Source organism: Myodes glareolus, chromosome 16, assembly GCF_982192425.1.
Source record: "Myodes glareolus chromosome 16, mMyoGla1.1, whole genome shotgun sequence".
Classification (NCBI taxonomy): Eukaryota; Metazoa; Chordata; class Mammalia; order Rodentia; family Cricetidae; genus Myodes; species Myodes glareolus.
In genome coordinates, this window is record NC_142041.1 from 44,097,814 (window position 1) to 44,110,396 (window position 12,583).

Here is a 12,583-nt window from a genome sequence, read left to right on the forward strand (position 1 = left end):
TTATACTCGCCTTTGTCCCATGGCCTACTGGTTTCCCTCTGTCATCACTGTAAATGATTCTGCTGCTCACCATTCCCAGGAATACTGCTTATCATCATTATGATTGGTGACCACAGTCACTTTCTCAGCACAAATGTGCAAAGTAGGGAACACAACCAAATCGGCCCATTAGATGATGGGGAAATCATCAACCAATCACATCTAATTAGGGTGTAGCTACCTGAGGCGCAAGTAAAAATACTAGGATATGTAGAAAGCTGCGTGGAGCTGCAACTAACAGATGGCACCGGCTTCTGCCTTCCACGATCCTGAAAGCGAGTGCTCTCAGTGGTAAACAACACCTTATTTGGCTAAGGCCAGGATCATGCGATGATCATAAGCTGCTTGCGTATAAGTTGACCTTGACCTATGGACAGTGCCCACGTGGCGATCCAGGATTGGCTGCCCAGGGTTACTTAAGGGCTGAGAGTAGCTTGCCCAGAGAGAGAAACTATTGTAACAAGGTCCTGAGTAAACTGCTTGCAAGAAGAGCTCCGGTGTTGTGTCTTCCTTGGTGGTCGAGGCGGTCGCGACAAGTGGTGGCCCATAAGGGGATTCTCCTCTCCTCTCCCTGGAGCCCAGAACTTGCAGCAGTCAGGAGGTACACAGGTAAATCCTCAAGGTAAGATTGGGGATCCGACCAAAGCGGGTTATTTGCTCTCGCCTGTAAACAAAGGGAGAGCAGGGAAGTAGAACCACGACTAGAGCGGACAAATCGAAAATGAAAGTAATACCTACTACAGCCGACTACAAGCAGGCTACAGCAGGCTACAAGTCTGTAGAGCACATTCGGTTCACTAGCCCGACGAACTGAAAGTAAAATTGTTGGATACTGTTGATGGATTACTACTTGCTCTTAGCAGCTTGGGTACTCTTGAATACAGTGTTCTTGTTCATCATTTTTACTTATTGCTGTAGGGAGTGTATTGAGAATCCTCAGTGAATAGACATGGGGAATTCTCCTTCTCACCCAATTTTTCTGGCTTTGAACGAGCTGCTTAGTTCAAAAAATCTAAAACTTAAGAAAAGTATCTTAGGGAGATTCCTGGATTAATGTGATACCATTGCACCTTGGTTTGCAGTCTCCGGGAAGCTTACGATTCCGTCATGGGAAAAGCTAGGTAGAGACCTTGAGTTTGCTGCAGAACAGGGAACGCTTAAGGCTGGAGTAAGACCTATCTGGAAATTAGTGAAAAGCTGCCTCAAGGATCAAAAGTGCAGTGAAGCAGTAGAAAATGGTCAAGCAGCCTTAGAGATATTACTGGAGGAACATTCAGAGAGGGCAGCTTCAGAAACAACAGCCTTTAAAAAGGCAAAGTCTGATGTGGCATCTGATACAGATTCAGGTAGAGGGAAGAAGAAAGGGGCCCAGGAAAAGCAAAAGGATCGATTATATCCTAGCCTGTCAGAATTGGAAGAATCAGACTCTTCTGTCTCCTCAAGCTCAGAGACAGGGCCAGACCCAGAGACACCAGACACAGAGACAGAAATGGATGAAGAAGATAGAGAAAGCCTAAGGAAAACATTAAAAAGAATGAAAATCTCCAAGAAAAAGGGAAACGGAGAGAAAATAAGACATCTAAAGGCATGCACAGGACTGTAACCCCTTCAGCTTCGCCCCCATATCTGGAGGTTATAGGAGCAAAGGGAGGGATTTCTTTCAATCCTAAAGTATGGAGAGAAGTCAGGGCAGAAATGATGGCGGCCTCAGCATTTCCTGTATTTCAGAATCCACAAGGCAATCGGTTCCATGAGCCTTTGGATTTTAATGTCATCAAGGCATTGGCAGAATCTGTCCGGACTTACGGCACTACAGCCCCCTTTACGGTGGCCCAAGTGGAATGTCTACATAGATACGCCATGACTCCAGCTGATTGGATGAACCTAGCACGAGCATGCTTGTCCCCTGGCCAGTATCTAGATTGGAAAGCCCTTTTAATTGAATTGGCCAATGCTCAGGCTGCAATAAATCTAGCAGCTGGAGGGGCACAAGCAGTCTGGGACACAGACATGTTGCTTGGACAAGGCAGGTTTGCCAACCAGCAAATTGGATATCCTCCTCAAGTGTATGATCAGATTAATAACATTGCCACAAGAGCATGGAAGACCTTACCAAATAAAGGGGAGGTAATTGGTAATTTGACTAAGATCCTTCAAGGACCTATGGAGCCTTTTTCTGATTATGTAGCTAGGATGGTAGAAGTGACAGGAAAGATCTTTGGTGACCCAGACACTGCTATGCCGTTTGTCAAGCAGCTAGTGTATGAACAATGTACCCAGGAGTGCAGAGTGGCTATCACCCCATATAAAAATAGAGGATTAGAAGTCTGGATGAGAGCATGTAGAGAATTAGGAGGTCCATTAACCAATGCCGGACTGGCAGCTGCAGTACTTAGATTGAGCAAAAATGGGGACAATGCAGGAACTTGCTTTCGATGTGGTAAGCCAGGCCACATTAAGTGCAACTGCCCTCAAGGAGGAAATGCTTGGCAGGGGAATACCCAGGGACCAGGAATTAGCCAGAATCCAAATCCAGGGATATGCCCCAAATCAAGAAAGGAATGCATTGGGCCAATGAGTGCAGATCCGTCAAGCATATCAACGGACGACCCCTCGAACCTAATACTAGGTCAAAAAATGGACAGCAGGGCCCTCGGCCTCAGGGCCCTCAAATATATGGGACAATGGAGGAGCAGGTACAGGAAGGGAAACTGGAGCAATGGCCGACATTCAGACACCCACAGAACCGCAGAGATCCACTGCGGGTTCAGCAGGATTGGACCTCCGTGCCACCACCAGGCTCATATTAACCCCTCGAATGGGAATTCAAACGATAGACTCTGACTCTCAAGGCCCTCTCCAACCAGGCACAGTAGGGTTATTGATAGGCAGGTCATCTACTACTTTAAGAGACCTACGGGTTTATCCCAGAATAATTGATCCAGACTATACAGGCATTGTTAAAATCATGGTAGAGTCACCCAAGGGTATTAGTGCCTTATCTCCAGGTGATCGAATTGCACAGCTTGTTAGCCTGCCCAGCTTGCATGATAGATTTCCAGCACGGAACAGAGAGAGAGGTAGTCAAGGATTTGGCTCCTCCGGAATGGATGTTAGTTTAGATCAGAGGCCTACCTTACAATTGACTATTAATGGCACCAAGATTACCGGGCTCCTGGACACTGGAGTGGACAAAAGTATTATAGCTAGCAAGGATTGGCCACGCGGGTGGCCCATTCAGGCCTCTATGCATACTTTACAAGGACTGGGGTATGCAAAAGCCCCTGATGTTAGTGCAAGCCTGTTAACTTGGCAAAATGAAGAAGGACACTCCAGAAAAATACAGCCATATGTCCTAGAGCTCCCAGTATCATTATGGGGAAGAAATATTATGAAATCTATGGCGTTTAAGTTAAGTAATAAATATTCTGATAAAGCTAAAGCCATTATGAAAAGCATGGGCTGCCATCCTGAATTTGGCCTGGGAAAATTCTTGCAGGGACAGAAGGATCCTATAGAGGCAAGACCAAGAAAACCCAGACAAGGGTTGAGTTTTTCTTAGGGGCCCCTGAGGAAGGAATTCCCATTTCCTGGAAAACGGAAGAGCCAGTGTGGGTTCCTCAGTGGCCACTATCTTCCGAAAAACTACAAGCAGCCCATCAGTTAGTGCAAGAACAGCTAGAGGAAGGGCATATCGAACCCTCCCTCTCCCCTTGGAATACTCCTATTTTTGTTATAAAAAAAAAGTCTGGAAAATGGAGATTATTACATGATCTTCATGCTATAAATGCACAGATGAAAAATATGGAGCCTGTTCAACATGGCCTCCCCTTGCTATCTGCATTACCAGAGAGTTGGCCCATTATAGTAGTAGACATAAAAGATTGTTTCTTTTCCATCCCTCTAAATAGCAAGGACAGTGAAAGATTTGCCTTTACCTTACCATCAGTCAACCATGAGGAACCTGATAAAAGATATCAGTGAATTATCCTACCTGAGTGTATAGCCAATAGTCCTAGTATGTGTCAATTATTTATAGCTGCTGCTTTGGAGCCCTTACAGGCTAATTTCCAACTGTGAAACGTCTCCATTATATGGATGATGTTCTCCTGGTGGCGAAGAAAGAGCAAACTTTGCATGAGGCATACAGTGTTTTGGTGGGGATATTACAAAGGAAGGGTCTATGTATAGCTCCAGAAAAGGTTCAACAAGATGAGGTAGTAAATTATTAGGGTCTAAAATAACATATAATCAAATTATACCACAAAAGGTGGAATTAAGAAAAGACCATTTGCATACATTAAATTATTTTCAAAAATTATTGGGAGATATAAATTGAATCAGGGGCAGTTTGGGCATGGCAAATTATGAGTTAAAATCGTTGTATGATGTTTTAGTTGGTGATGTAGCTCTAGATTCTCTCAGATAATTAACTAGTGAAGCTCAACAAGCACTCTCTCTTGTAGAGGAAAAATTATCTAAAGCCTTTTTAAAACGGGTGCAGGTTGAAAAGGATATTGCTTTATGCATTTTACCCACTAATCTACAACCCACCGGTATTCTGTGGCAGGAAGGACCATTACTTTGGATTCACCCCAAGATTTCCCCCGCGAAATCCATAGAATAGAATATCCTATTGCTGTCACTTTGCTTGCTCAGCAAGGCATTCAAAATTGCCTGCAACATTTTGGAGTTGCACCATGTGTAATAGTCACCCCATATGATACTAATCAAGTTAATATTTTATGTGCCACTATTAATGATTGGGCTATTTTACGGTGCTCCTATTCTGGGCGCATCGAATGTCATTTTCCTAAGCATTCATTGTTAACCTTTTTTAAAGAACATCCGGTAGTCTTTCCAAAAATCACTGCCTTGCAGCCCATTCCAGAAGCCAGTGTTATATTTACAGATGGATCTAAGACTGGCTGTGGTGCTTACATGGTGAACTCTGCAGAACCTGTTAAGTATCAGTTTTCTCCTGTAGCTCCTCAGCAAGTGGAGCTAGCAATCGTGGTTGAGGTGTTTAAATCCTGTCCATTTACATTTAATTTATTTTCGGATTCTTGTTATGTTGTTAATGCCTTAAAATACCTTGAGTGTGCTGGACCTATTAAATCCTCCAGCCCGGTACATAGGCTGTTTACACAATTACAGCTATTACTCTGGCAACGTAAGAATCCTTTCTTTGTACAGCACATTCATGCACATACAGGTTTGCCAGGCCCTCTGGCCGCCGGCAATGACAAGGTTGATCAGTGTACCAGACAAGAATAAATGTTTCTTGCCTCTGCCCTGCAGAGGGCTCATGATTTTCATAAAGAGTTTCATTTTAATGCCAAAACCCTACAACAAAAATTTGCCATTTTCCATGCTGATGCACGCAAGGTGGTTGTGGATTGTCCACAATGTGTCATACATCATCACCTTCAAACTTTGGGGGTCAATCCGCGTGGATTGCTCCCCCTTAAACTTTGGCAGAGGGATGTTACCCATCTCTCTGAGTTTGGCAAGGTAAAATACGTACATGTCTCCATGGGTACGTGCTCTGGCATTATCCATGCAACACCCATGACAGGTGAAAAGGCAACTCAAGTGATTGCTCATTGTCTAGAAGCATGGGCCACCTGGGGAAAACCCCAGCAACTGAAAACAGACAATGGTCCTGCTTCTATGGGACAAAAGTTCAACTCCTTCTGCCGACGCATGGGTGTTCAACTCATACATGGACTGCCTTATAATCCACAAGGCCAAGGCATTGTAGAGCATGCTCATCGCTCCTTAAAGGAATTGCTTCAAAAACAAAAAGGGGGAATAGGTCATCAACAGACCCCCAAGATTAGACTTTCCTTAGCTTTGTTTACACTTAATTTTTTAAATTTGGATAATACCAATCAGTCTGCAGCAGACAGGCATTCTTGCCCATCCATTCCTTTAAAAGGATTGATAAAATGGAAGGATGCTCTGACAGGGGTCTGGCATGGCCCTGATCCTGTGCTGGCATGGGCACGAGGCTCTGTTTGTGTTTTTCCACAGGATCATTTGGACCCTATTTGGGTATCTGAGCACTTGGTGAGAAAAGTACAAGTGCAGAGGAACGACAAGGAAGATGAAGCCTCAGGCTGTGATCCTACTGATGGTGATGGTCCTGATGTCCCCGTTGTTGATCCAGGACAATGAACAAATCTTGTGAGCCATAGCAAAAGCATGGCCAATTCCTATACCTGTTCATTCTATGTCAAAAGTTTTACCTGTCTTTTTTCCACTACTTGTGAATTAGGCTTACCCTGCGTAAATTTAGACCCTAGCATGGCTATGTATAATGCAACTGATGTTCCTCTTCAAGGAGCCTTATATTTTTCTCTTGAAAATAATTCTAACCCATGTATATGGTTGAAAAATAGCTCGGTGGGTAATTGGTTTGACCCATTGACCGATAATCATGTGCTTTTCGCCACGCTCGCGCAAGCACTGCAAACAATAAATACGGTGCTTCCTCAGGCATGGACAACGGTAAAAACGGTAGTAATGCCACAAGTATTACTACCTTATTGATGTTGATGGAAGGGCTTCGGCCTTCAAGTTCACGCTTTGGATTAGGGAATTCCACCACTCGACAAGTATTACCTTATTGTGCATCTTCCTTGCTGGTCGAGGCGATCATGACAAGGAGATCCAGGTACGCTGCTCTCTCTTAGCTGTGCTCACCGGACCTATTGGATTTCGGACCTCCCACTCATGTAGCATGAGTTTCCCCTTTTTAGCTACTAAAAATATAACTGTTGTTCTTGAGCTGGTCTGGTTATTTATGTGCCTACCTAATTGATCAACACTCAGAGAAGTTTCTGCACCAGCATGCAAAGTTTCTGTGAAGACCTTGGTCCCAAGCTTGGCAACCTTACCATAGTTATCAACCAACAACTAAGTCAGCTTTGGTCATTATAACTCAATATTGACAATTGTGCTGGCTACCACTTGTTTGCTGGGAGTGGGATTAATGTGTAGCTCCTTCCCAGAGTCAAATTATCTGGGGTCTGCAAAGCTTTCATCTCCACCTTTACTCAAAGCATCTGGCAAATTAGAAATGAGCTCCCATATAACCATCTTCTGGATCAAATAATACCTATCATCAGTGGCATTAACTGGACAATACTTGCCTAAAGGACAAAAGTCTCAGTCTCTTTCTCCTCCATTGGTAGGTTCATGGCAAGTACCAACATTCAAGTAGTCAAAGCAACTTAACTTTTTTATTATATATTTTTAAAATATTTTACAGTGCATTTATTTATATATTTGTGAGTTCTTTCTAGCATGTATGTATCTGTACCACAAACATGTCCAGTACCTGAAGAGCACAGAAGAGGGCATAGGATCCACTGGACCTGGTTTTATGGATGTTTGTGAATTATCATGGAGTTAATGGGAATTGAACTTGGGTTGTCATCAAGAACAAAAAGTTCTCTAAACCACTGGATCATCATTCCAGTTCTTATTTTTATCTTTTGAAATACCTTTTCCAAGTTTGTCCTGGACCTCATGATGTAGCCTAGGCTGTCACTGAACTTGTTGCAATCTCTATGATTCAACACCCTGACTACTGAAATTATTAGTCATCACACCCAGCTTTTTTCTAAATAGAAGAAAAGTCCCTATCTATGCACATGAGCCCAGACTAAACTGAATTAAGCAACAATTACCCCCTTGAGTGGTAATAATATAAAAATTTGAACAAATCATTTTTAGAGATTTTGGTGGTACCACTTTGGTTTTACTTAATGTTGAAGGATATTTTACCATGTATAAAAAACAAAGTGGAGAGTCAATCTTTTGTGCATAATTATCATTTAGTTAAAGTTTTAATGCAATAGCTAATAGAATTATTAAAATACAATTGGTTGCATGAGTTATATGGTTTTTTAATAGGTCTAAAATATTCAGGTCTCAACACTCACTTTCTTTGTGTAACCGTAGACTGGCGGAAGTTTCTAACTCTGAAGAATTACCTCAACAATAGCCACAGAATAATTTATGAAGTTACCAGTCCTTTTGGGTCTACTGTATAAGTAGGAAAATGATTTTCCCAGTCCTTCTTTCCTTAGGGCCTCATGCTAAGGTGGCAAAATGACTCTATTATTGTTTTATTGTAGCTATTTAAAAAAAATTAGACCCTCAGGATCTCATTCAAACTTTTGTTCCTAAGTACTTCAGATGGAATCAAATATCATGAAATATTTACAAATCATACTCAAGCTATGAAAAAAAAAACACTTTGTGAGGAAATAGGAAAGTAAAGACCAAAGATAAGAGAGCATAGAAATGTAGCCAATACTGTGAAAAGTTTAGGCTGTTTGGAAAATGTTTTCTGCATACCTTAGATACACACATTTGACAGTTCTGTTTAATATCTTCGTTGTCAAGACTCTACTGTGGAGGTTACCAAAAAGATCCTGGGCTGATAGTCAGATTTTTTCAAGTGGATGAAAATGTTGGCGAGGAATTGATAACGAATACATCAAATTCTCTTTATTTGGAACTTATATCCATTATGTTTGTGGCTTCCTTTATTTGGCTGAAATTGAGGTTATACCTATAGGGGGAAGATTATAGTTTATTTATACCCACATCCATGGCACAAAGATGTGACTGCTGCATTATCATATTATAATTAAAATCCAAATTTATTTTTGGCATGAGAAAATAAAGTACCTTCTCCCCTAAAATACTGACTCTTCTGTTTGCACTCCATAACTAACATTTCCTCCTCCTGCTCCTCTAAACAGAGACTGCATTTCTTTTGTTTCCCAGCCACCAAGACACAAATAATCAAACAAACCCATATTGACTGCAACACTGCTTGGCCAATGGCTCAGGCATATTTCTTGCTAGGTCTTATATCTTAAATTAACCCATTTCTATTAATCTGTGTATCACCATGAGACTGTGGTTTACTGCTAAGTCTCCTTCGGCAACTACATGGTGTCTGTCTTACTGTGCCTTCTATGTCTGCTTGGAAAATTCTACCTTGTTATATTTTGCTCTGACAAAGAAGCCTCTTTATTAATCATTGGTGATAAAACATATTTGCAGCATACAGAGGGGAATCACACATCATGTTTTCCTCTTGAAGTTTTCATATCTTATGAACCCATCATCCTGGAGAAATTATAGAGAGAAATGATGAGAGAGACCACTGGGGGGGAGATGGATAACAGAAAAATAAATTAACATATGTATATGACTTTGCTATAATAAAACCCATTCTTTGTGGGAAAAAATGTTTTAAAATGTAAAAGTGTAAAAACATACTAAAATATGAATTAACACATTTGTATTATGGAGAGTCAGAGGCTATGACTATACACATCCAAATATTTTATCCCCATACTTAATATGTTCTTAATAGAAAACATCAGCTTTTAAATTTATGATGACATCTCTTAAGTTTCATTATTTGTGTTAATAATCAAACTGAATTTCTATCTAGATTCCAAAGTAAGATTCTGTGAAAAGTTTACTTTGGTCCATTATACAAAAATATTACCTAATAGAAATACAAGAAGATGTGAATTCTATGTAATTTAAAGTAATTACTAGCTACATTAAAGAAAACTAAATGAAACAGTTAAGAATAAGTTTATATTTTATTAATCCATCAAATCCCAAATATTTTGATAATTTTTGCATATATTCAACATTTTCTGGTTTTAAAGGGATATTTTTTGCATTTTTTAACCTAAAATATACACCTTAAAACTGATTATTTTTCACTAGCAACATGCCTGTACTCTGGCTAGCTACATTTTAGGTGCTTGGTAACCCTAAGAAATATTGGTTGGTATACTATTTATCATAAAACACAGATCATTTATGGTTTAAAAAGGAATCAGAATCGTTATTCTGTAGTGCTCTGCCTCCATCAAGAACATCAACAGAACATTTGTGTATTCTTCATATTCTCATCATTTCATTAATAACTTTTCAAGATATTATAAGGAAGCACATTGAAATTTATGTTATAAGTTTTCATTATCAATATTTTCTGCAATTACTTGGGATTGTACAGCCATATACAAGAGTTTGGCAATGATCTTATATGTTTGAGGAATAGCAGAGCTTCTAAATCAAAGGCTCTGCCAGGTTGAATATTTTAATTCGAATGATTGCATCATAAAAAATGCGTGTTGGCAAACAGCATTGATCAAGATCTACCAAAAGTTGTATTTAAAACCCTCCATTGGAAAGAAGCTTTCAGGTGTTAGCTTTCATTGCAATTGCCCTTAAACAAGAAGATGAGTTGGGAGTAAAAGACTAGAAGATGCAGAGCAAGAATGCGAGTACCATTAATACTTTGAACGTGATTTCTGTTAACTAGAGGGAAAAAAGACACAGGTGTGGGGAGAAGGAAGAGAAAGGAGGAAACCACTAAACCTATACTAAGGAAGAGGAGAAAGGAAGTAATTAAATCTATATGTAAGTAATGTGTTGTGATTGTGTCAGAGAATTGTTCCTGGAGGCACTACCTTCTTTTCAATGAAAGCAACTGAGATTGAGAACCTAGTAGCTTGAGGAAGACCTACTGATTCTGAATGCAAACGGAGACAAAGACAAGCTAGCTCAGAGCTAAAAGATACAAATGGAAATCCCAACGCTGCAACCTGAAAGATGTCATCTGCTTATATGGATCTAGTAAACAAGCCTTAGCTACCTCCGAAGCAGAACAATTTCCTGGAGACCGTTATGTTCATGCAAAAGTTGTCATGCGGAACCTCAGCAGGGCACTTGTGCACTCACTGTACATAAGTTTGTAGACAACCTAAACTTATCTACTCTGTAAGAGAAACTATGTAACATCTGAAAACATGTTTTTGTTAACAACATTGTTTTTCTTTAATTTCCCCTTTCCATAAAATATATTTTGTACTCTCTTATCATCCAAACTTTTATGTTAAAAAATTAAATAAGCACTTGGTGAACTCTAAACCATGGGCCCACACATAAGTGTTCCATTAAAGTGGATCGAGACATGGGGACTGACTGAGAAGCCATTGACAATGGCACTGGGTCTTGTTTCGTCTGCATATTCTGGATTTTTGGGATCCTAGTATGTTTGGATGCTCACCTTCCTAGACCTGGAGGGACGGGGAGGAACTTGAACTTCCCACAGGGCAGGAAACCCTGACTGCTCTTAGGACTGGAGAGGGAGGAGGAGAGGGAGTGGGGAGAATGGGAGGGTAATGGGAGGAGGAGAGAAAGTGGACATTTTTATAAATAAATAAATAAGTAAATTAAAAAAAAAAGAATGTGTCTACCATTTTATCAGCCATAAATTTTATGTGAATAGTTGCAGGGGAAATGTTGCTTACCCAGAAAAATATTAATAATAACAACAATAACAAAGCTATTCATTTTCTATTGTAATGTCACCAAGTTTGATTATTTCCTAATTACTGTTTACATGTGTACTTGCTGAAACTCTATCAAGAAATTTGACCTTATTCTGGTTACAATAGTTTCTTTTGATATATTTCCAAGTCACAGTGAAAATTAAACTTGTCTGTCATTTTTTAAATTGTTTTATCTACAATGGATACTGTGTTTCATCTAAGCTCTTGATGTAATTCTAAACGTAAAAGGAAATAGCTTAGTGTTCTTACTCAAATTTCAGGAGGAAAGCAAGCCACTAATTAAGCCTATTAAAGTAGGATATTCACAATTAAGTAAATGACTATCTTGAAGCTCTCAGGCAGACAGCATTTTCTCTTCGTTTTATAAGGATCTAATAAAATGCCAGACCAAAGTACGTCTTCAAATATTATATTGTACAGGCCATTATTCTTATTCACCAGGCAAAAATAAGTCGAAAGTTCTTGAATCTGGCTTGATGAGAGTATTTTTAGTAAATCTATGTTGGAAATCTTATGAATGTAGCAGAAACAATGTAGGGTGTCTCTGAAACCAAAATTCATGGAGGCAACTTCCTTTTGTTAGCATCCCTTATGAAAATGCAAGTACAGAAAAGTTAACGCAAAATAGAATTGACACATTATATATAATATGAACTTTATATCTCATTTATAATGTAAATTAATATAATATAGTGAATTTTTGTAGTCCTTTTCTAAATAATTAGCACTGTGTGTGGGAAAAGCGGTAAGTTTTGGATTGCATCAGAGAATCACAAAACATAAAATATAGTTATAGTATATGCATGCGCTCATGTGTGTGTGTTGATGTAAACATCTATGTATATATTCAAAATGGTTTTTGAATTTTATAAGAAAATTATATGTAAAACAGTTTCAGAGCTGATCAGAGAGTTTCACCACAATTTATGTCTTTCTTACAAAGAAAAGAATGGATTCTATAACCCCAATAATAGATTTCCAAAATAACTCTTTACAAAACATTTCAATTGCAGGCTTAAATTGTCTGAAGTACACATTTGGCTTCTCAATATTAAATGTATGTGTGGGTGGGCATTATGTATTATTGTTTGCTTTATATAAATTTGCATGAATTGCAGCAGTTAGTGAACTTTCTACAG

The 12,583-nt window shown here is 39.5% G+C and overlaps 1 long non-coding RNA gene across 1 annotated transcript; it reads left to right on the top strand.

Annotated features, from left to right (window-relative positions):
- The first annotated feature begins 461 nt into the window (after positions 1-461).
- LOC148119576 (uncharacterized) lies at positions 462-11,066 on the top strand. The gene is made up of 2 exons (XR_015735119.1): positions 462-661; positions 6,076-11,066. It is a non-coding gene; the product is annotated as an uncharacterized LOC148119576 (long non-coding RNA).
- Positions 11,067-12,583: the final 1,517 nt, after the last annotated feature.